The 25,562-nt window shown below is 43.8% G+C and overlaps 1 protein-coding gene across 2 annotated transcripts in view; it reads left to right on the top strand.

Moving 5' to 3' along the window:
* Nucleotides 1-25,562, top strand: part of LOC144823533 (uncharacterized) — a 266,304-nt gene that overhangs the window by 172,698 nt on the left and 68,044 nt on the right. The gene's annotated exons all lie outside the window — the stretch shown is intronic.

Below are 25,562 nucleotides of genomic sequence, written 5' to 3'. Positions count from 1 at the left end.
CAATTCTGGCAAAGACAAACCCCTGAAACTGGTGAACATACTCATTCCCTGTAAACATTACTTATTAACACGAAAAACAAATTTGTGGTGTACACAACGGTGGCGGGAGTTGCCAGCCCATATCCCCTATGAACAAGTCATACGGGTGGTCATGTTATCAAGTATCATGATTTCACACAACGCAATGCCTACAAATAGTAATAAACTAATGTGATCCATAGAATACTACAACATATCTAGTCCAGACAGTGGCACATTAGACCAAATCGACACTACACACTTCTGGGAGAAAGATATTGCATAATCAATCAAATACGACCATTACTTATCTGAGTCCACATTATGTCAGTAGAGGAGGCTACCTATAGATTCCACTCAAGAAAAGTTCAAGGCGATCTTGGTTAGTACATACATCATTATTGAGCATCTGATACAGTCCCCGATTCCTCATGTGCGCCTCTAGGGGATTTCCGACGTGGCTGCTGTGACGTTTTCGTTTTCCAGTATTTAAGGACTTCTGTAGGCATGTTATAGATCCTACTTTTAACGTCATCAGTAATTCTCAGGCACACCCGATAGATCATCGCATAAGGGATGTTCATGTCTCGTAGTGTCCTTTTTACGTCCAAGAATTTTTTCCGAGCTTCTTGGACCTGTGCAGTGAAATTTGGGTAAATTGAGATGGTCATACCTTCATGATTCAGAATGCCCAGTTCCCAAACCTTACGGAGCGCTGCATCCCTACCCCTGTAGTTGAGGATTTTGGCTATGATTTGGCGGGGTCTCGCCCCCGACGGCGGCAGAGGTGCCAACGATATGTGCGCCCGCTCTACAATAAAGACGTCTGAGAAGGTTTCCGTGCCCAGTAGTGTGGTTAGGAGAGATTCAGTATAGCGTTCCATGTTATCTGTGTTTGTTGATTCCACAATGCCCATGAAGCGCAGGTTATTGCGGTTGCGACCTCGCCTCTAAATCCTCGGTCTTTGCCAGTAATGCTGTTAGGGTCTTGTCTGTTTAAGTTTGTTCCGTTTCCAGTTGGTGCTGAGCGTCTTCCGCGTCCGAGATGCGGCACTCCGCCATGTCAATTCTTTCTGTATGTCTATCTAGCCGCTCTGACATGCGATCAACTCGGTATGTTAAGGAGTCTATTTTCCCATCAATGTTTGTCAGTGTAGATTGGATCGTCAGAAACATAGAGTGCACGTCCATTGCTGAGTTGGCAGTATCTGCTGGTGTAGACGTCTGGCTCCCGGATGCTTCATCAGTTGAGCTCTCAGTTATTTTCTTAAAATGGTTCAAAGTGCAGTTTGGGTTGGTTTTGTGCCGGATTTCCCATTTTTTATGTTCTCCTTGAAGCTCTTCATGAATGAGAAATAAAGTGGTTAACTGTGCCTCCGCAGTATGCAGCACTTCTGTTCAGACGTGTATCCTCAGCCACACTGTAGGTGTCTCACCACTCGCCCCCTAGAGAGCAGAACGCCAGGTCTCAGGGCAGTAGAAGCAACTTGGGGCTGGAGGGCACTGCAGAGGACTATGGCTCCAAGCCTGCAGATCTGCGACTGCACGCCGCCATGGATCTCCGTCGCCTCATACACGTGCGCCACGTGTCACCTGCACTCAGATTCCGGCCAGTAAATGTAACCGGTCAGGCTCTGGGATGTGTGCGAATCTGCGCCATGGCCATTGTATTGCACCAAGTTCTGCCCCAGATAATAAAGTCAGCACAGCCAGTTCACATAGGTGGTATCAGGCCCTCTGTGCGCAGGCCAGTGTGTAAGGACCTACACCCTTCGCACGCCTGCAGCCTGCCCCGTAGTATGGGAGCGATCGGTGGGGGGGGTGGGAGAGTTAACTGATCATCAGTAGTTCAGTGTCTATGGGGGTTGCCCTGGTGCGCAGCAGGAGATATTAAAAGGCGCCTTTTTCTCTTGGTGTATATATGGAATGCACCGCGTCAGCAAGCCACCCCGTTGGGTTCTGTGCCACGCGCAGTAGCATCCAATGTAGCGTGGGCATAAATCAGCCGTTCCAGCTTCGGGGCCACATGCGGGGCATTGTTTCAGCGGTACTTACTAGATGCACAGCGTCGGGTCTGAATTCAATCGCTTCACCGTCTTCCACCTCTGTGTTGACCCCGTCGTTTTCCCGCCTCCGATGATCAGCCGGGGGGGTCTGTGGAGACACCAGACAGCGATGGACTCACTGGGGAGACAGCCCACCAGGGCGTGATGGCCCCTAGCACTCGTGCAGGACACGGCCTATCGCGTGGCCACCGGGCCTCTCCACCATCAGGCCTCGCGTGGTGTGCACGCCCAGCGCAGGCCGCAATCCGGTCCAAGCCCCCTAGACGATTTGAGGCCTTTCAGCAAAGGTTTCGGGCACGATTGTTCTTACCGCTATCTGGAGGGTAAATCCAGTGTTTCTGTGGCAATTTTTGCGTTATGGTTTAAGGATTTATGCAGGATAGGCACAGGACCGTTGGAGCTCGCTCACATTGTCCCCAAGTTACATAGATCACTGAATCACTTACATCCGTATCACTTTTCTAGAAACCTCGTTCTTGAGTTGCCCTCCAAAAATAGAAAACGGTCTGCAATGACAATAACCAAGGAATAAACTATGTCACTTCCGTTACGTGGTACAACACCACCAAGTCATGTTACCAGTTAATTCCACTACGTACCTCGAAAGACCGTAAACAACCTCTTTGTCAGACTCCACTAGAACAGTCTACTTTTGTTCCCAATCAGGTTACTGCAACAAAATGACAAAGCCGCTATAAATGCTCCTGTACAAACGACCCCCATTGTCGATAGTAAAGGTATCTAGAGTCAACTGCCACTCGCTTACCTCTGCCTTCGTGCAACCTATCATTAACACATCCTCCTTAGAAGCTGAACGCATCCACCGATTGCCAACCGCTATAAACTCACCGAGCCGTAATCTCCCGATAGTGACTCGCCACCGGGAGCCGGCGTCATCTTGGACTATGCTCAAACCTAAGTGTAAAGGTTCAATTATTTAGTAAAATCTTAATTAAGCTGTGCAATCGAAGATATTGAATCACATCCTCACGTGAATACAAAAAGAAATACCAGTGGCTGGGTATAATCGTAAAAAATTCCAACAAAGCAAGCGACCGCGACGAACACGTGACACCATCTTGGAATGGTGTAAACAGTAGTCTGAGTGATCTTACTGTGTCATACACTGTCATACTCGTATTACCAAATGTACATTTCTAAAATCGGGAACATTTCATTCATGGTGAAGTACATGATTTCAATGTGTGACACAGCGATTAGATTGATAATAAGTGGCATCTTCTAAGAGTAATGAAAGCAATATTGTGAGTGCTAGAAATATGTTAGCCACTCACAACCTTGCTATGTCATGCGGGTGATCACGAACATACATTACAAATGGCAAAAACACATGATTAAAGATTACCAAACAATCATTAAAATGATAATATGTGTCCTACCTAGGTGTATAAAATGGTTGTATGTTATTTGGGTGTGTGTGAAGACACTATTTTAAGTATACTAGGTTACAAGAAGCATTCCATTTCAAACTTGTCATTAAGGCCTTGTGGCATTAAAGTATTCCGTCTTTTTATCCAAAAGGCTTCTCTTCGTAGGAGTTTCTTTGAGTTATCTGTGCCCTGCAAAATTGGTACCTGTTCAATGATCTGGAATTTTATTTGTGCGAGGGTATGTCGACTTGGTTCCCAATGTGTTGCTAGACTGGAGTTGATGTTTTTGTTCCTGTTTTACTTTTGTGCTCAGTAAGACAAATTTTCATTTTCCTCTCAGTTTTGCCTACGTACAGAAGGCTGCATGGACATTTAATTGTGTAGTTACAATCCATACTTTGAGTCAAACTTGTATGTTCGTCAGTTGTAGGATCTAATAATGTCTCTCCCTGTATGACATTATTACAGTGGCTGCAGTTCCAACATTTCTTGGTGCCAGCTTTTCCTGCTGGTGGCTTTTTTCTTTTTTTGGATGATAAAAGTTCCTTAAGATTCTGTGCTCTTGTCTATGCAAACAGTGTTTTTTCTTGAAACAGACCATCAAAGCCAGGCTCAGATTCCAGTAGTTCCCAGCGTTTATAAATGCTTGTTTTAGTTTCCCTTGAAACTGTGGACTATTTTGAGACGAAGACCATTCTGTTAGACTCCTTTTTGGGTTTCCATTGTAATAGATCCTCTCTAGGAGCTGCAATTGCCTGAGATATATGTTTATCTAGTAGTTCTTTTGGGTATCCTCTTGCTATATAATTTGTCTTTTGTATTGCTATGGTCTCCATGCATGTATTCACTTCAGATGATATCTGTCGAGTTCTTAAGAATTGAGAAAATGGTACGATTCTCAATCAAGATGACGGGTTAAAGCTTCCACATAACAGTGAGTTGTTCTTGTCCGTGGGGTTTTTATGCATACGTGTGGTGATCTAATTAGATTTTAATTCAATCCAAACATCTAAAAATGGGAGTCCACGTTTCTGAATAGTGTGTGTGAATTGTATCCTAGGATACTTGGTATTTAGTATTTGTATACTTTCTGTGAGTGATTCTTCCGAATGTTTCCAAATGAGAAAGATGTCATCAATAAATTTCCTGAAAAAGATCAAACCTTCTTGCCAGATGGGATTCGTCAAGATGTGGTCATGCTCAAATTTAGCCATAAAAGTATTGGTGTAAGCTGGTGCTCCTGGAAATCTAATTGATGTTCCATTTAGTTGTAAAAAGTATTCATCGTTCCATTCAAAGTAGCTATGTTGCAAACAGAATTCTAGGAGCTCAATCATAAAACTCTTAGAGGTGTCCAAATTTGTCTGTCTAAGTAAAGCCCATTCCACTGCTTCAAGACCGCTAGAATGTGGTATATTGGTATAAAGTGCTATCCCATCTATAGTTCATAAAAGCCATTCTTCAGAAATTGGTTCAGGCATGGATGTTAGTCTACATAGAAAGTCGGTGGTGTCCTCTATGTATGTTGTCCTGTTTTTCACAATAGGTTGAAGTTGGGCATCAATGTATTGTCCTGGGCGTTCAAATAGTGACTCACATCCAGATACTATTGGTCTAAAAGGTGGAACCACGATGCTTTTATGAATTTTCGGAAGTATATATAATTTTGGACATCTTGGAGACCGATTTGTTAAGTATTCTTTAGTCATAGTGTCAATCCAGTTCAATTCCATTGCTTTATTTAGGATTATATCAAGTACCGTAGGAATTTATGATGTAGGATCCCTGTCAAGACGAGTGTAAATGCGGCTGTCGTTAACATGTTCATACACTTTCCTTTTGTAGAAGCTGTGGTCCATCATAACCAATCCTCCACCTTTGTCAGCTTTCTGAAAAATTACTTCAGACTTGTTAGCCAAACTCAATAGTGTACTGTGTTCTGCCGATTAAAATTATTTTTGGTCTTTGTAACTTTGGTGTAGTTAATTTTCTTCATATCTTTCTTGACAAGTATTTCAAACGTGTCCAGAGTTTTGTTGGACCCTGGGGCCATGAAAGTACTTTTGGGTTTAAATTGAGTGCCTTCTGGTTCTTTTCTTGTAGGATCTGTTGGTACTACATTAGTGAAGAAGTTACGTAGTCTAAGAATCCTCATGAATTTTAAAAACTTTTTTTCAAGTGCTGTGCTGTTATATGTAGGTACAAATGATGTGCCTTTATTGAGTATGTTTTCTTCAGCTTTAGTGAGATTCACTGTTGAGATGTTAATTATGAGGCTTTTGTTTGGCTCCTTAGACCTTTTTTCAGTTTCTCCCTTTATTTTTCCTCTCCAAGTTTTTGTTGGACGGTAGTTTGTTTTCCTTGTTGTGGGTCCGGAGGTTGTCCTGAATCCCCAGCCTCCACTAAAAAAGAAACCGTGGAAGAGCTACCATGTGCTCTGTCACCACCAGTTTTGCTTGTTGAGCCACTGGGTATGGCTTCTATTCCAGTTGATTGACTCTTCAATGGTGCTCTAACGGTGTCTGTATCTTTTTTAGATATTATACGCTCTCCTGATGATGTATGGTATGATAAAAAGTACCTTCCTCCCCACATCCTGGCAGGCAGTATGGGTGTGATGCTCTACCGATTTTGTACAGGGTGGCTCTGGTGTAATAGGCCCGGTGTAGAATCTTAAGCTGTACCAGCCGAAAGCGCGAAGGAAAGCCTACCTCCTTCGGCGAAGCTATTGCCTCCTGCCATGCCGTGTCGTCTATATCACCCAGTTCGTGCGACCATTTTCCCTTGAGGTTTACCGTGGGATCTGGAAGGTTGTTAATTAGTTTACGGTAAGTGAAGGACGTTGCCCTCTTATGCATGCATTCCGTCAGTAGTCTATCTTCGAGAGGTGAGGCCGCCGGGACCTCAGTACCTGGCGGTAAGGCAGCAAGCAGAGCATGCTTAATTTGAGTGTACCTAAATAATTCTGTGGGCGCTAACTCATATTGTTGTTGAAGATGTTCGAATGTCGCCACCTCCCCTTTATGCCACATGTCCCCCACCGTGGAAATGCCAATAGCGTCCCACTGCGCTAATCCCTTACTATTTCTAAGCCGTCCAAATTGCTTCGTAGCCCAGAGGGGGGTGAGTTGGGTTATTGTACCGTGCCAACCCAGTTTAAGTTCTGCAGCATGCCATATAGCAACTGTGTTTCGTGGGGCCTATTAGCCGCTTGGCGTGTGTCTTGTCATAGAGTGCGGATAACATATTCCCAGGTCCCAGTATCGATCTATCTGCTTTAAACACCGTGTCGGGCCTGAGGGCGTGTATCCACTGGTTGACTACTTTCAATTGTGCTGCCCAGTAATATAACTTTATATTCGGCAGCGCTATCCCCTCATCAAACCACCTGCAAACCAACCTGGCTTGCGCGATGTGCGCTGTTTTTGGACCCCATAACAGGCTGGAGACCTGGGCCACTATGGCTTTAAAATAACTAGGAGGTACTGGGAACGGCGTATTTTCCAATGCGTACACAAAGCGGGGCAGTGCCATCATTTTAAACTGTGCTGGCTTACCCAGCCTCGTCAGCGGTAACGTACCCCAATATGTCGTATCCCGTTTAAGACGCTCCTTCGGTGGCAACAGGTTTATTTTGAATAAGTCGTCCAGGTTAGGCGTGATGTAGATCCCTAAGTATTTAAATCCATTGTTCGCATTCCTTAGGTAGCAGCGGTGGTGGGCCGTGTAGGACATAGAGCAACGATTTGGATCAGTTGATAGTATAGCCCGACGCCCGCCCAAAGAGCTCACATATGTTCAGGAGAACAAGTTTAGAATGTCTGGGAAGTGTCATATATAGTAAGATGTCGTCCGCGTACAGTGAGATGCGGTCTTCCCAATCTCCCGCCATCGAATACCCTTTATCATTGGCTCCCACTGGATCCACACCGCCAAAGGCTCAAGCACCAGCGCAAAGAGCAGAGGAAAATCGTCGGAGATATGCCCATTAGCCGCTACATGAGCTACCGGCTTGTTGTATAAGAGACGGCCCCATGCGCAAAATTTAGGGCCAAAGCCCAACTGTTGAAGCACCGCGAACAAGAATGGCCACTCGACCATATCGAGCGCCATTCTTGCATCCAGAGAGATTATGACTGCCGGCTCGTTAAGGAATGGGATACGTGCCATTATGCCATGTAGGCGCCTCAAGTTAAGTGCAGTGTTTCTACCTGGCATGAAGCCAGACTGATATGGGTGGATCAGGGTCGTGAGATGTGGTGTCAGTCTGATCGCCAGTAATTTAGCAAGAATTTTGGCATCTGCGTTAATCAAAGATATTGGGCGGTATGAAGTGCACAGTTCAGCTGGCTTTCCCGGCTTTGGTATCACCACTATCGTGGCCATTCGCTGATCCAGCGGCAACTCGCCATGCTCTAAACAGTCATTCTACAGATGTGGGGCAATAGTTCCCGCTGTCTTCTTATATAGCTCAACAGGGATGCCGTTAGGGCCCGATGCCTTGCCCGATTGCAACGCCCCGATTGCTACCTGTAGTTCCTCTGTCGTTAGGTCTGCCTCAAGAGTGTGGGCCGCGTCAGGGGTGAGCCTGGGCATGGTGATGTCTTTTATGTAGGACAATGCCTCTTCTACTGTCATCCCGGAAGACGATGTGTATACCTGTGTAAAGTGTTGTGCCAGTGTGTGTACTATTGTGTTCTGGTCTGTTGTAATTTGACCACCCTCCGTCTGAATCCTCGCTATCCACCTATTACTCTGCTCTCTTTTATCTAGCCACGCCAGGAGCCTCCCTGCATTATCCCCAGTTTCATATATCCTGTGCTGAGTGGCCCTCAATCGCGACCTGATCAGGTCTTCGAGGAATGCTCTATGCTGCTGCTGCGCAAGACACAATTTCTGAGACGCAGCCGGTGTTGGGTCCTCTGAATGTTTGGCTTCAGCGTTATTGTGTTTCTTTTACATTTTCTTAATTTTGTTTCTTGAAGCTCTTTCCCATATTTTTCTAGTTTCGGGTTTAGGTCTACTAAGAATTGTTGCCATGGTTCACTTTCCATTCTTTGTGCAAGATCACTTTTATTGGTATTAATCTCTTCTTCTAGTTCATGGATAGTTTTTGATAATTCTTCTATTAGCAATAGTATTAGATCACGAGAACACTTATTTAGAATCACATACCACTTTTCCATAAATAAGTGATGGTGTTGGAGTCTAAAGAGCGTGGGTTTTATTGCCAATCTCAGACCTCGAGGAATCCGCTTAACTTTACGATACTGTATGAGGGTGGCCACGTGTAGTCGTTGGTTTAATTCTCCCCTGGTTAAGAATTCCCGCTGTCGTAATTGTTGTGTGGCGGAGCCACTTTGCACATCGAATGATTATGTTTCCTGTATGAGACTGTAGATTTCATTTGCTTCCTCCTTAGTGTCAGCCTTTGTTATTGCTCTGTTATCCATAATATTTGCAATAGATTCGAACAACATTTTCAGTTTTGGTGCTACAATCTTCGGTTAGGCAGAAGAAGAAAAAATTAAAATTGCGGTAGATTGTGCACTCTATATATTCCAATAATCTTGGTTTTCCAACTGGATTGATCAGCGTGCTATGCTGAATTATGCCTGCCTAGCATGTGTTCAGTAAGTATGTAGTGGCCATGTTCCTGAGGCAACTTGGACATAAGCGTACACTGCTATAAACAATATACGTCAATTAGACCATGTATACCAATTCCTAATAATTTTTTCAGGAATATTTACTCCTCGTTCTTTTCAACGTGAACAAAACAATTAGTTGCAATTCATTGTACATTGTACATCAACAAAAATGTGATTTACAGTAATTTATAAAATTATGTGCTTCAAAGGTTTGAGGAGAAAAACGCCTGATGCATTTCGGGACGAACTGTTCCTTTATCAGGGGCAAATCTGTTAATAATATAAAATACATCAATCAATGTGCAAAGAAATGTCTTTCCTTAGAAAAATTCTGTAATTTGTGATGTTCATGCCATTCTCTCTTCACTGAGAAAAGATGAAAACATAGTGTTGGAAACCTTAATACCAATTCCATTTTACATGCAGACCCAAGTTCTGTCCCCAAGTGACATAGATCACTGAATCACTTACATCCGAATCACTTTGAAAAAAACCTCACGTTCTTGAGTTGCCCTCCAAAAATAGAAAACAGTCTGCAATGACAATAACCAAGGAATAAACTATGCCATTTCCGTTACAACCCCACCAAGTCATGTCAAACAGGCCTAGAATATTCAAATGCAGCCAGAATTCAAAATTTTCAGATACTGCTACCACAGTTTCGACTCAATCAGTATTTTACAGTTAAAACTTTAATGCGTCTCCTAGGGAGGATGGAATCATGCATTGCCATGGTGCCTCATACAAGACTAAACATGCACCCTCTACAAGAATGTTTAGCATGACCGTGGAATCAATCATAGGTCTGCTACAAGATCTAGTGTTGGTAGACAGCTGCACCCATCGCCCTCTGCAGTGGTTGAACAAACAAAACTTGTCAAAGGGGTGGCAATTTGTCAATCCTATCCCATTGGTTGTGCCGACAGCAGATGCATCCCTCACAAGATGGGGAGCTCATCTACAACATCTAATTGTTCAGGGTCCCTGGGACACCAAACACCAGAATTACTAAATCAACTACCTAGAGCTTCAAGGTGTTCACCTAGCCTTGAAAGCATTTCTACTTCATCTTACAAGCAAGGTTGTCCTAGTCCGGATGGACATTATGACAGTCATGTACTCTGAACAAAAACAGGGGGACACACACGCTGTACAGTTGTCACGCCTCTCTCATACCATTTGGTGTTGGGCAATACATCACAATATCCATCTCCTCGCCGAACAACTCCCAGGGACAGACAACGACTTTTTCTGACCTCCTCAGCAGAAATGCGGCACAAGTCCACAATTGGGAACTCCATCCAAAAGTCCGACTCCTATACTTCCACAAATGGGGATTTCAACAAATAGATCTTTTTGCTGCAGCACAGAATGCAAAATGCCCAAACGTAGTCTCCTGGTTTCCACACCCTCTATCTAAAGGCAATGCCCTATGGATGAATTAGTCAGGACTATATGCTTTTCCGCCTCTCCCTCTTCTTCAATTCCTGGTTTGGAAACTCATGCAGATGTCTCACCCTCATTCTAGTAGCTCCGATGTGGGCTCGTCAACCATGGTTCACCACACTACTAGAACTCTCAGTAGCTCCACACGAAAAGCTTCACCTCAGTCCAAACCTTCTCACTCAGAACCATGGCGAAATCAGACATCTGAACCCAAAGGAGCTAATCCTAGTTATTTTGCTCCTGAAGTAATTAAGTTTGGATATCTAAATCTGCCAGCAGAATGCATGGCCATTATTAAGGAAGCACATAGAACCTACCACTAGAGCTTGCTATGCAGCTAAATGGAAAAGGTTTGTTTTTTATTGTAATATCCAAAATATTTATCTTAAATTCATCTATACAAAACAGTATTTGTTACCTTCTGCATTTACAATATTCAGACATTTCTTATACTTCCATACATCTGCACCTGGCAGCAGTGGCTGACTATCTCAAAACAATGCAGCACTCGTCTTTGTTCAAAGTACCAGCAAGTAAGGCTTTCATGGAAGGCCTTAAAAAAGTGATAGCACCAAGGGTTTCACCTGCACATACATGCAATTTCAATATATATATATATATATATATATATATATATATATATATATATATCCCTCGCAACTTGCCTCGTCACAGGGGGAACGCTATGATGCTGGTGCCATCGTCGGGATCAAGGCAGTATCCCATTGAGTATTTTCATACAAGTTCCACAGAAATGATGGCACTCCACTGGGGGAAATCTTTAAAGTTTTATTTCAGCAGCTGAGATCGCCTACGCGTTTCGAACTAAACGTTCTTGATCACGGCATAGTTTTGGACAATTGGTCCCTTTTCTCTTTCCACATTAAATACACTTGTGGCTTATAATGCATGCTGGGATTTGTAGTGAAATTCGATTCATTTCACGGCGTGTTTGACAATTAACGATCATTTGATTAATCGTATATTTTCTAACACATTTCTTCTTCATGTGTAGTATCACATTCTTTTGGTACTATATGTTCATGGTTCATTTAGTTTCTAAATACCATTCGTGTTGGGCTGAGTGCCCTTTACTTCCAGCGGGATCTATCTGTTGTTCTGGTTGTGTGTATCAGTACTTTTAAGAGTAACCCGCCCGGTACTGTGTGGTATTGCGGTGGTAGATTTCCAATATGTTATTGTTGTGGTATTATCTAAGTTTGAACTGGTGTTCTGTCCTAATCCCCATATGTATGTTTTGGGCCGTCACAATATTGGAGGTACTAATGGTTCCTGAGCTGAGTGCCCTTGCCACCGCAAATGTTTACCATGTCTGACCGGGAGTGTGTGTTGCTAAGTGTGCTGCGAGTGACTTCACTTTGTGCATGTACAAGCAGTACGTTTTACAGTTATGGTTCATTGTTTCAAGCAATAATGTCTATACAGTCTCTCCTATTTACATATTTACAGATGAACATATAGTTCTGCATCACCATTTAGTCCTGACGGTTGCATTGTTTTGAATCTCATGATTAATTTGGACTCAAGTCGTCTGTTTTAGTTTTCTGTCCCCACCCCGTTCATGATGAGGTATCACGGCTAGGCCCGAATATGTCATATTGAGCCATGTTTTACCAGGATGGGTCGCCATATGTTTTGCCATGGCGTACAAGAAATCTTTGTTCTGTATGGCTCGGGTATGTTCAAGGATTCGTTTCTTGAGGGGACACGTGGTGCTACCGATGTATCTTTTTCCACAATTACATTGGAGTAAGTATACAACAAAGGACGTTTCACAGGTTATCGGTTCTTTGATTTCAAAGTTCTTTCCTGATGGATCATATTTGTTTTTCAAGTTCTTTCCAATTTTACACGCTTTGCATACTAGGCATTTCGTAAATCCTCTTTTTTTGATTTCTAGCCAAGATGGATTTTTTCTGATTTCGAAATGGCTGTGCACGAGGTGGTCTGACAGATTGGGAGCTCTTTTATAGGTGATTGATGGTCGATCTCCTATGTCATTTCCTATGTCAGCATCCTTCTTCAAAATGTGCCAATATTTTGTCATTATTTTCTGTATTTTGTAACTTTCCTTTGTGTATCTCATTATCATCCTCGGATGTTCTTCCAGCATGGTTTCCTCCTCGTTCCTAGTGTTTGCAGACACTTGCTCATCTGTGTTTTTTCTCTTGCCCAATAAGGTTCTTTTAGGCTTATTCATGGCTACGAGCATTTCATTTCTGTTCTGTTCTCTGGCTGCTTTCTCCCCTCGGATGATATCTGCTTGTTTGTATCCTCTTTGTTTGAAACGAGTTTTTGTGTCTTCGAATTTTCGTTCCATTTCACTTGTTTCAGAGCAGTTTCTTTTCATACGAAGAAGTTCTCCGTAGGCAATGCTTTTTTTTAGGCTTATAGGATGGAAGCTCTGCCCGTGAAGTAAACTGTTCGTAGATGTTCTTTTGCGGTGTACAGTTGTTTCTAGTTTGTTGTTCTTCACGTAGACTTTTGTGTCTAAAAATTCTATTTCTCTGGAGCTTAAGCTGTAAGTGAACTTTAATCCTACAGTATTATTGTTCAAGACCTCAAAAAATGAAAGAAATTCCTGCTGTGTGCCCTTCCATAATAGGAATAAATCATCAATGAAGCGAAGCCACAGTGCCACGTTAGCCATGTATCGGTCGTTTTCTTCTCCCCAAGCCACGCACCTCTCCCACCACCCCATCATGAGATTAGCGTAGCTTGGGGAGAAGGAAACTCCCATGGCAGTCCCGCAGCACTGCGCATACACCTTTTTGTTGAACAGAAACACATTGTTATATAAGCACAATGTTATCATTTCTACCAACATTTTTGAATGCTCGTATTGACTGATCGGTTGTTGTTGGAGAAAATATTGGATTGCTTGTAACCCTATCTTGTGGTCGATTGAAGTGTATAACAAGATGACATCAATCGTTATAAGCAGGTAGTTTGATTGCCATTCGGTATTGGACAGAATTCGTAAGAAGTCCCCAGTATCTTTGATGTAGGATGCTAGAGTGGGAACTATTGGGGCAATGAAATTATCAACATAAATTGACACATTTTCATACAGGCTGCCACAGCTCGAAATTATAGGTCTCCCCGGTGGTTTGTTCAGTGTTTTATGCACTTTCGGGAGAAAGTATATAGTTGGGGTTATGGGGTTGTCCACCATTAGAAATCTTCTCTCCTGTTCCGTTAAGAGGCCAGATTTTTTCCAGGTTTCCAGCATATTTCTCAAGTCTAGTGTCATTTCCTTTGTGGGGTTCCTGTCAAGTACAGTATATTTTGTTTTGTCCCCAAGTTGTCTCATTGCTTCATTTATGTAATCCTGTTTTTCCAGGATGACGATGTTGCTACCCTTGTCAGCCGGCTTTATTTCAATGGTGTTGTTCAACTTCAGTGATTGTATTGCAGCTCTTTCTTCTTTACTTAAGTTTTCATTCCTGTTTTGGTTGACATTTTTCATTTTTTCTAGTTCCCCCAATACTAAGTCCTGGAAAATGTCTATTTTGTTGCCTGGATATAGGGTCGGGCAGAATTTGGACACGAATGGTATTTAGAAACTAAATGAACCATGAACATATAGTACCAAAAGAATGTGATACTACACATGAAGAAGAAATGTGTTAGAAAATATACGATTAATCAAATGATCGTTAATTGTCAAACACGCCGTGAAATGAATCTAATTTCACTACAAATCCCAGCATGCATTATAAGCCACAAGTGTATTTAATGTGGAAAGAGAAAAGGGACCAATTGTCCAAAACTATGCCGTGATCAAGAACGCTTAGTTCGAAACGCGTAGGCGATCTCAGCTGCTGAAATAAAACTTTAAAGATTTCCCCGAGTGGAGTGCCATCATTTCTGTGGAACTTGTATGAAAATATATATATATATATATATATATATATATATATATATATATATATATATATATATATTACCTACTGGCGGTCGCCAGTAGGTATATATAGTTAGGATTTTTTCTCTATGGGTTTTTTGAAAATTCTATGTCTAATAACTTTGGCGTTTGTGGACGGAATCGGCTGAAATTTTCAGGAAAATGGCACATTTTGTTTCTGAGCAGCCCTTGAAAATTTGGGGGGGGTTCGTCCAGTGGGGGCCGAGAAAAAAGGGGGGTCCCAAAACGTGTTTTTAACATTGAGTTTTCCATAGGGCGGTTGGCCTCACTTTTAGCCCGAACGGCTGAATGGATTTGCACGAAACTTGGCAAAATTGTAGGGACTGGTAGCCCGATGTGCCTTTTGTAGGTCTCAATATATGTGCTCCAGTGGATTTTGAGAAATTAACGTTTAAAAAAAGATATATATCTGTAACAGCGGACCGGTTAGCGCTCTGGTTCGCGGACTTTTCGCGCAACGGAGCTTTGTGAAGCGAAGCTGATTGGTTCTCCGGCGTCTGTCAACATTCCAAACAGTCCGTAGCGGCCGCCATCTTGTCTCTCGGTAGGATCGAGAGACAAGAGGAGGTCAAAACAAAGGGGGAAATAACTATAAGGGGGCATAGTAGATCCTCGCTGACCCCCTAGGTTTGATGTGGAGGTTTTAAAAGGGCCCCGCGGGGCAAAAAAAAATAATAATAATAATAATCGAACGGCTGAATGGATTTGCACGAAACTTGGCAAAATTGTAGGGACTGGTAGCCCGATGTGCCTTTGCTAGGTCTCAATATATGTGCTTCAGTGGATTTTGAGAAATTAACGTTCAAAAAAAGATATATATCTGTAACAGCGCACCGCTTCGCGTACTTTTCGCGTTACGGAGCTTTGCGAAGCGAAGCTGATTGGCTCTCCGGTGTCTGTAAACATTCCAAACAGTACGTAGCGGCCGCCATCTTGTCTCTCGGTAGGATCGAGAGACAAGAGGAGGCCAAAGCGAAGGGGCAAATGACCATAAGGGGGCATAGTAGATCCTCGCTGACCCCCTAGGTTTGATGTGGAGGTTTTAAAAGGGCCCCGCGGGGCAAAAAAAAAAATAATAATAATAATCGAACGGCTGATGACCATAAGGGGGCATAGTAGATCCTCGCTGACCCCCTAGGTTTGATGTGGAGGTTTTAAAAGGGCCCCGCGGGGCAAAAAAAAATAATAATAATAATAATCGAACGGCTGAATGGATTTGCACGAAACTTGGTAAAATATTAGGGACTGGTAGCCCGATGTGCCTTTGCTATGTCTCAATATATGTGCTTCAGTGCATTTTGAGAAATTAACGTTCAAAAACAAGATATATATCTGTAACAGCGCTCCGCTTCGCGGAGATAAAATTATATGTGTATTACCTAGCTGTTGCTAACACCAGTTAGCGACGGCTAGTAGGAGATAGCGACCATCTTGGGTCCCACTTTGCATGTGAGTGATATTTATCACTAATGACATGCAAAGTGGGCATGCCAAGATGTTAGCGACTGGAAACAGTCGCTAACATCGCTATCTCCTATTATCAACTTTTGGAAATATTCGAGATAAGCGCGAATATCTCCAAAAAGTAACAGCTGCCCTGAGCAGTTCTTAGCCATGTTATCCAATGGGAGGTGGATAACATGGCTAAGAGCATTAGCTCGGTAATGCATGAATATCGCGGAGTTTTCAGCGACATTAATGCATTGCGCTCGTTTTTTATCGTATTTGCGATAAACCTTGATAATAGCAAGGTTTATCTGCGATAATTTCTGACGGTAAAAAAATCTTTGCAATGCATCGTTAGGGATAAATATCGCTTAACTTTGGTAATATGCCCCAACGTCTGTTAACGTTCGATTCGAAGGAAATCAGGAATTGTTGAAAAACATTGTGTGCGCCATCTTGTCTTTTTTCAAATGCCACACTTTTGTCGTGCACGGCAGCCATTTTAGATGCCTTGACCAGATCCACTCTGTGAACGCTGTCGATCCTTAGCATGGCTCCCCACCCTCGCAAGCATCTCCCCCAGGCAGTGGTCACCCCCGCTCTCTGTTTTATGCATGGGTAATAAACCTCCCCCCATCTGCGCTGTTCTTCCCTGAGAATCACACCCTGTGCCCGCCCGACACCTCCCTTTCGCCCTATTCACTACCGCACCCTCTGACACTCCTTTTCCTCTGTGTCCGATTGTCCAGGCCGGTCCTAGGCTATCAGCTAGCCCTGCAGATGTAGTTTATGGCCACAGCTGTAAAGAATCACCCGTCTTCAAAGGAGTTATAGTAGATCAAGGCCCACACTCGATGAGATCCGTCACAGCAGAAGCGTTGCTATTATCTGAAAACCATTCTGTATTGTGATTGGGGAGGGGACCGAGCGTGAAGCGGAAGATTCCAGGGATGACTCTTTGTACATCAAAGTTTTTACAATTATGTGTCACATTAAAAATATATAGCACTCCGACAAAGTAGTAAGATTATAAAACTTTAATAATTTATAAATATATACAAGAAAACAAAAATAGTAATAACATATAAACATTTTTAGAGAAAAACAACGAAGTAGCGGTCGGCTGTGCGAATAGTCCCAACGCAGCACAACGTCCAGATTTCCGGCGTGGGGCGTCGCGGGGGGTGGGTGATCAGTAGCAAACTGTTGTGCGAATAGTTCCAAGGCAGCAGAACGCGCCGAAATCTAGATGACACAAAAGTGATGTCTAGTAAGTTGCCACCCAGCAAATAACGGCGTGGGGCGTCGCGGGGGGTGGGTCATCAGTAGCAAACTGTTGTGCGAATAGTTCCAAGGCAGCAGAACGATGGCACCAAGGTGATGTCCAGTAAGTTGCCGCACTGGTTTTGGTATCCTACAATGCTGCTCCGAATAACGGCGTGGAGCGCCCCGGGGGAGGCGGCGTGAACGGGCCTCTCCAGGTGGAGTCTCGTCTGTTGTAGTGGGGCGCCCCTTTACCGTTTCAGTTGCCATTCCGTCCGCTTTTGGTCCACTGTGTCAAAATCCGCCATTCAGCTGAGTTGCGCCCACTCTTGCGGTGCAGCGATAGGCGGCTGTCACAGGACTCTCAAAATGGCGGCAGGCTGTTTCCTTTTTGGGCCTGGTCCACTGAAATGGCCCTGGGACACCTTGGAAATCGGACGCTTGTCTGCTAGGTCTTGGACCCCATTCTCGAAAGCGTCCCCTCCGCCTTGAGAATTCATCAAAAGTTTTGGGGGCCCCGACTCCTGCAGGCTTCTGGTGGGGAGCGGCTGCCATGATTGCTCGCGGAATGACCACGACGGAGCTACGAGATGGTGGTGCTCTCATGGTGACGCCAGCTTCAGTCTGAAACATCCAGAAACAAGGTGGGGCTTTCATCGTTTGGGGGAAAAAAAAAGTTTTCATCCAATGAAAAGTGTTGTTTTTAGGTCATATGATCAAGCCTTCCATCATTAGGAAACCAAAAGTAAAATGAACCAATGAAAAGTTTTATAAACAAGTCACATGACCTGTTATGCGGCATAGGGTATAAAATGCGGAGAAAATACGTTGGCACGTGAGGCGGCGTCAGTAGCGGACCGATGTGCGAATAGGCCGAAGGCAATACAACGCGCCAAGATCCGGATGGCATCGAGGTGGTGTCATAGTTGAGAGTTCTGAGCAGCGGTTGTAACACTGTCTGAAGCTTATTTGCAGCTGCTGCAGCTTCACTACGCGCCAAGATCCGGATGGCACCGAGGTGGTGTGTAGGAAGTTGCCGCACTGGTGTGGCCATCCTACAATGCTGAAAGTCGGCGTGGGGCGCCCCGTTGGCCTGTGAGTTTGCGTCAGTAGCGGACCGATGTGCGAATAGGCCGAAGGCAGCACAACGCGCCAAGATCCGGATGGCACCGAGGTGGTGTCTAGTAAGTTGTCGCACTTCTGTGGCCATCCTACAATGTTGAAAGTCGGCGTGGGGCGCCCCGTTGGCCTGTGAGATGGTGTCAGTAGCGGACTGATGTGTGAATGGGGCCAAAGGCAGCGCAACAATATTTTCTACTATATTTCCGGTGTAGAAGAGACCACAAGGCGCTGAGATGCCAAGATCCGGATGGCACCGAGGTGGTGTCTTGCAAGTTGTGGTACTGGTGTGGCCATCCTACAATGCTGAAAGTCGGCGTGGGGCGCCCCGTTGGCCTGTGAGATGGCGTCAGTAGCGGACCGATGTGCGAATAGGCCGAAGGCAGCACAACAATATTTTCTGACTGACACCACAAGGCGCTGAGATGCCAAGATCCGGATGGCACCGAGGTGATGTCTAAGTTGCGGACTGATGTGCGAATGGGGCCAAAGGCAGCGTAACAATATTTTTTGTATGGAAGATACCACTAGGCGTTGAGATGCCAAGATTCGGATGGCACTGAGGTGATGTCTAGCAAGTTGGTGTGGTCATCCTACAATGCTGAAACTCGGCGTGGGTCACCCCATTAGCCTGTGAGATGGCGTCGGTAGCGGACCGATGTGCGAATAGGCCGAAGGCAGCACAACGCGCCAAGATCCGGATGTCACCGTGGTGGTTTCATAGTTGAGAGGCACTTCATCTGCAGTGGGGCGCCGAGATCCGGATGGCACCGAGGTGATGTCTAGCAAGTTGCTGTACTGGTGTGGTCATCCTACAATGCTGAAACTCGGCGTGGGTCGCCCCATTAGCCTGTGAGATGGCGTCAGTAGCGGACCGATGTGCGAATAGGCCGAAGGCAGCACAACGCGCCAAGATCCGGATGTCACCGTGGTGGTTTCATAGTTGAGAGGCACTTCATCTGCAGTGGGGCGCCGAGATCCGGATGGCACCGAGGTGATGTCTAGCAAGTTGCTGTACTGGTGTGGTCATCCTACAATGCTGAAACTCGGCGTGGGTCGCCCCATTAGCCTGTGAGATGGCGTCAGTAGCGGACCGATGTGCGAATAGGCCGAAGGCAGCACAACGCGCCAAGATCCGGATGTCACCGTGGTGGTTTCATAGTTGAGAGGCACTTCATCTGCAGTGGGGCGCCGAGATCCGGATGGCACCGAGGTGATGTCTAGCAAGTTGCTGTACTTGTGTGGTCATCCTACAATGCTGAAACTCGGCGTGGGTCGCCCCATTAGCCTGTGAGATAGCAGTTCTTTGGATTTGGGCCTGGCTCGTCTGCTGTAGTGGGGCGCCCCTTTACCGTTTCAGTTGCCATTCAGCTGAGTTTCGGCTGCTCTTGATGCTACAGCGACAGGCGGCTGCAACAGGACTCTCAAAATGGCGGCCTGTTCTTTGGATTTGGGCCTGGTCCACTAAAATGGCCCTGGGACACCTTAGAACTCGGACGCTCGATTTTTTTTTCCTTTCCTGTACATGCAAAAAAAGGTAAATGCCCGGTACGTTACACGCTTCATCTGCCACGATGAACTCTCTAGAGGAACCGAAAAAAAATATAGTTGTGGTAACTATACCATGCATCGTCATATGGAGAGGTGGCACCAATTAATTATAGTGCTGCATAAAAGAGAGATTTGGAGGAGAACCCCTGACCTGCTAGTACATTCATCAAAGAAGTGGCACTGAGAGCTTCAGAGGCAAGGGAAACGGTCCCAAATATTTAGAAGAACTTTGGAAAGATTAAAATGACATGTTTAGATTGTGGCAAATTTATTTCATGTGGACATCTGAGTGTTACTCTAATAAATACAGCATATGAACATCATCATAGTCGATGGTTGGTAGAGACATTTTGACTATATCCTGGACCTGCCCGTCCTCGCCCAAAATGGCGCCAGAATAAATGGGACTCGTAACTCCTTGTTGTGTACTGGTTGCAGAACCTTGAAATCACGAGATACGTATGCAGTTTTGAAGCACATGGCGGGCGGGGACGAGAATTGATTGAATATTTCGACATCCCTATTGATATTAAGTTCTGATGTGTTATTGATTACTGTACTGTTGAAAGTTCGAATTAACGTCACCCATGGTACTTGCCCGCAAATGTATATCTAGATAATTTTATTGTAACTGGCCCTGTCGTATTTTAATTATAAAATGTACGTCCACCGATTCCGTAACTGTTAGACACCTTAGTTCTTGCAACCTAATGGCCCGCCCGTTACGTTCCTCTACAGTGTAAATGTCTATTTATCATATACGATTACAGTTTGCTCCGTGGCCGGCCCACGTGGTTATAGGCTCGTATTTGTATAATGAAATTTTCACAATAAAGGTTTTTAAAAGAAAACATGGTAGTAGTATATACATTGGTAAAGTTTTTAATAATAGTCACTGTTTTAGAATCATTAAAAGGCAAGTGAAATAAAGCAGACCAATTACATGAAGGGTAAAAGGTATAATACGAAGGAACGCAGTAAAGATAAATGGTCAAGGGCTGTTGTGTTTTCTATTCCTGCAACATAAAGTGATCGATAAGAATCTCATATTCAGGCGTATCGGCGACTAAGACAGCAGGTCGACCCTCTTTTGCTCAACGGCTCCGTCATGGGACGAAGAAACGCTCTTTTTCTCGAAAAAAGAATATATTTTACTTGCAGGACAGTTGTAAAATTTCCGGGAAAGTACATTAGCCTGGAACATTATAACATATATTTAAGAAAAAATAATGTTAGGAAGTAATGAAAAGCGTAATTTTTAGGTCATATGACCAAGCCTTTCATCATTACAATAAGAAAAGTAAAATGAACCAATGAAAAGTTTTATTAACAAGTCACATGACTTGTTATGCTTACGTTACGCGCTGCGCGCCCCGGATGACTTCCGGATGCGCTAACGCGGCGCGTCATATGACGCATTACGCGACAACGCAGGTACAGAATATAGTCAAAATGTCTCCACCAACCAGCGGTCGGAACACAACCCCTTTCAGCAGGCTAAATAGTTCTGTTAAATGACAACAGAAGGGACAGGCAACAAGAACCATCAGTCAAAGAGGGGAGGGCTAGTTCTTCTCTACCGGGTTACATTGGGGCGCTACCGGAACTGATCGAATTGGTAGTCTACAGTGTTTCTGGATGTTTCAGACTGAAGCTGGGGTTAGCATGAGAGCAGCACCATTTCGTAGCTCCGTCGTGGTCATTCCGCAACCAATCATGGCAGCCGTTCTTTATCGTTATTTTGGGCGGGGTGGGTGGCGGAGCAGAGCTGTTTTGCAGCCATCATTGTGTGGAGTTCAGTTCATCTCACTAGTTTTGTATTTGTCATGAGGGGTTGTTCCTAATGTTTCTATTTTAGCGAGGTCAAAAAGAGATCCCATTAGTGGCCTACTGATTTTGCTCGATTCCTTTTCTTTTTTTTTACACGATTTTTCGTTATCTGCAAAGACTAAACAGAGTATTGCGACTCTGTGTTTGTTTGTAAATAGAGAATGAACCAAAGAGAACTAATTCTAAAACAGTAAATACTTGGATAACAATGAATCAAATGGAGAGAGAAGCAGGCACGACGGATTACAATGGGGGCAAAGACCTGCGTTAACTACCTTTCACTATCTGCAAAGAGAGAGTACTCCTAATAGAAATGAGGGGGGGGGGCACCATTCAAAGCAGATCAGTGTGCATAAACACGAAAATGTTTTCACTTACCACGTACTTGACATTCGACAGCTTATGATATTTGCTATTAAAAAACCATTGAAATTCACTGAAAAAACCATAGGTTATAGACCATATATAGTTAGGAATTAGCATTTACAAAACCTTGAAAATTCACTGAAAAAACCATAGGTTATAGACCATATATAGTTAGGAATTAGCATTTAAAAAACCTTATTTTACTCACACAAAACCATTGAAATTCCATATATAGTTAGTTGCACTAACTATATATCGCGCACCTGCAATCCACTGCTGATGATGTCACATATTACATCATTCATGACATGGTCAGTGACATCACTGATGACATCACTGATGACATCTCAAATGACATCACTGATGACATCACTGATGACAACATCCAGTGACTGTATGTTTCTGTAAAGTTAAAATGTGTCTTACATATTGAAGAATGAGTGGAAGTATAAGTGTCTGGACAAAGGATTTAGTAGGTGCATGACTGAATGCATGAGTGAGTGATTAAATGTGTCTCACTGAGTGCATGGGTTAGTGACTAAAGTGTCTTAATTTGTGCATCATTATGTCTGTTGTTCTGTAAACTGCTGCATGTTTTGATCAGTAGCTATATGATTAACTATATGGGTTACTGATTGATTGTCCAAGTATTTGTATGGGAGACTGAGTGTGTGTGTGGCTGGCTGGGAGGTGTGTGACTCTGTGCAGATCAATGTGTACTTGTATCAATGATTGTATAACAAGGTAAGTATGTGTTAGTATATGTTTGAAAATGTAAGGTGCTCTATGTTTAACTGTATAGACAAGAAAATGGAAGTGTCATTGATTCTTTACAGGACTGACTAGGTGTGTGAGTAACTCCATGGATGAGTGGCAGACTGTGAGTGTCTGTATAGGTGTATGAGTGCATATGATAGTGTTGTAAAGATGAGTGATTGTATGTATGAATGATAGTATGGGTGAATGAGTGAAGGTGTGTGTAGACGTAGGAATCAGTGAGTGCGTATGTAGTAACTAGTATTGGTGTGTCAATGGTTTCAAAAATTATATTCTGTATTTAACACTGGGTGAAACAGAGGTTATATTAAAATGTGAGGAGATGCATTGTATTGTCACATGAATGATATCATCAGTGATGTGGTCATTGATGTCAAATGAGATGTCATCAGTGATGTCATCAGTGATGTCATTTGAGATGTCATCAGTGATGTCATCAGTGATGTCACTGACCATGTCATGAATGATGTAATATGTGACATCATCAGCAGTGGATTGCAGGTGCGCGATATATAGTTAGTGCAACTAACTATATATGGAATTTCAATGGTTTTGTGTGAGTAAAATAAGGTTTTTTAAATGCTAATTCCTAACTATATATGGTCTATAACCTATGGTTTTTTCAGTGAATTTTCAAGGTTTTGTAAATGCTAATTCCTAACTATATATGGTCTATAACCTATGGTTTTTTCAGTGAATATATATATATATATATATATATATATATATATATATATATATATATTTTTTTTTAAATATTTTTATTTTGTTTTTGATACGAAACAAAACCTCAAACCAAGCATGAATACATAATGCACAGTAGATAACCATCCATATCAACATGGCAAGGCACACAATAGGATAAATTGTCCTCTTCCAGCCAGGCAGTAGCCAAGTTCAGGTGGCCTGGGCATAGCTGATGTACAAAGTCTTAGTTACATTGCTCGTGGGTCCTGGGACATTATATCATTCAAGGCTCCCTTCCCGGTCCATCCGGTAGTAGGTCTCCATCCCATAACTCCCCTCCAATGTCTAAAACATAATAGTTTATCCATGGTGCCCATATTTTACGAAATTTCCGTGGACAACCCCTAGCCTTGTAGGTCACTTGCTCTGCCACCATGTATAAGTCAAGACTCGCCCTCTATTCATTCAGGGTGGGAAGTCACGGGCCCCCCAGTACTTGGCCATGTCTTGTCTGGCCACAACCAACCCTAAGCTGGCGAGGACAAGCTTCCGCCTCGGGATGTCCACTTCCGTAGGAATCCCCAAAAGGAGAAATGTCGGATCCAATTCTAGGTGGACTTGTAGTATATTATTCAGCTCTGCCACAATCTTTCCCCAGTTTGTTTGGACTTTGGTACATTTCCAGAGAGTGTGTATGTTCCACGATCAATGTGACATCGAAGACACTCGGGACTCGGAGCTCGCCCTATTTTATGCAGACTTGCCCTATCAAAATAGGCTTGGTGTAATATTTTATATTGGATGAGGCACAACCTTAACTTAATGGCCACCTCACGTGGATACATGAGTGCTGCTTCCCAGTCGAGATCATCCAGTACCCCAGTGGTTTTTTCCCATTTGACTCTGAGGGGACCCAGGTTATCCGGTATGTTATTAAGTAGCGTTTAACTTTTATAGGTATATGAGATGGTTTTAGCTGGTATCTCCTCCTGAAGGAGCCGTCCCTCTAACGGGGCATATTCAGGTAATGTCACCCCATCTAGGCCTTCCGCCATCCATGCATGCTTCAGACGGAGGTATGCGTAAGCCTGGGTGTTGTGAAGCTGATATCGGACCTGTAGCGACCCCTTTTTCTAAGACATCCCCCACTCTGAAAATACCAATTAAGTCCCATTGCTTAAACCCTCGCAGTTTCCTAATCTCCATCAATCTATTCCCCTCCCATAGGGGTGTCTCTCTCGTTGGTTTGTGGTCCCATTGCATCTGTCGCTCAGCACCTTTCCACGCCTCTATCATTCTCTGGTTGCTTGCAACAAGCGGCTACCTCCTCTGACCCCATAGAGATAATGCGTGTTTCCTAAATTGCAATCTCTTCAGCCTAAATGTCAGGTGGATCCCAGGTGCATGAGTCCATTCATTAATTACGATAAGATGGGAAGCTCTATAGAACGCCCTAATGTCTGGTAGGGCCAAACCCCGTTGTATGGGTTCCTCTGGAGTGTTTGTAGTGCAATGCGTGGATGGGCCCCATCCACAGGAGTATACGCAGTTCGTTATCTATGGTTTTAAACACGGTTTCCTGTATTTTGGTGTAGGTGTTTTGCAGCATGTAGAGCGATTGGGGAAGTGTGATAATTTTATACATGGCGGTCCTGCCCATAATTGTCAGCTGGAGCCTTCTCAACCACTTGACATCCTCCTGGAAGTTGGAGATAACCCGCCGGAGGTTGCGCGCAAAGCCTGCTACCACATATGTGGTTATATATAGACCCAGATTCCTCAAGCCTTCCGTTGACCATCTCAAGCAGCTGGAGTAGGCCTGAGGCATCACCACACCTCCCACTGGATACAGAGTGGATTTGCTCCAATTGGTCCTATACCCAATTTTGGCGCTCATATTCCTCGAATATCTGTAGCATGTGATGGAGTGTCTCTGTCGGGTTTGTCACATATAAGTAAAATATCATCTGCGTACAGTGATATGCGTTCCTCGTGTAGTAGA

This window comes from Lissotriton helveticus, chromosome 3_1 (genome assembly GCF_964261635.1).
Source record: "Lissotriton helveticus chromosome 3_1, aLisHel1.1, whole genome shotgun sequence".
Taxonomy (NCBI): Eukaryota; Metazoa; Chordata; class Amphibia; order Caudata; family Salamandridae; genus Lissotriton; species Lissotriton helveticus.
The sequence above is the reverse complement of the archived record's forward strand: the minus strand, read 5'-3'. Positions and strand labels throughout refer to the sequence as shown.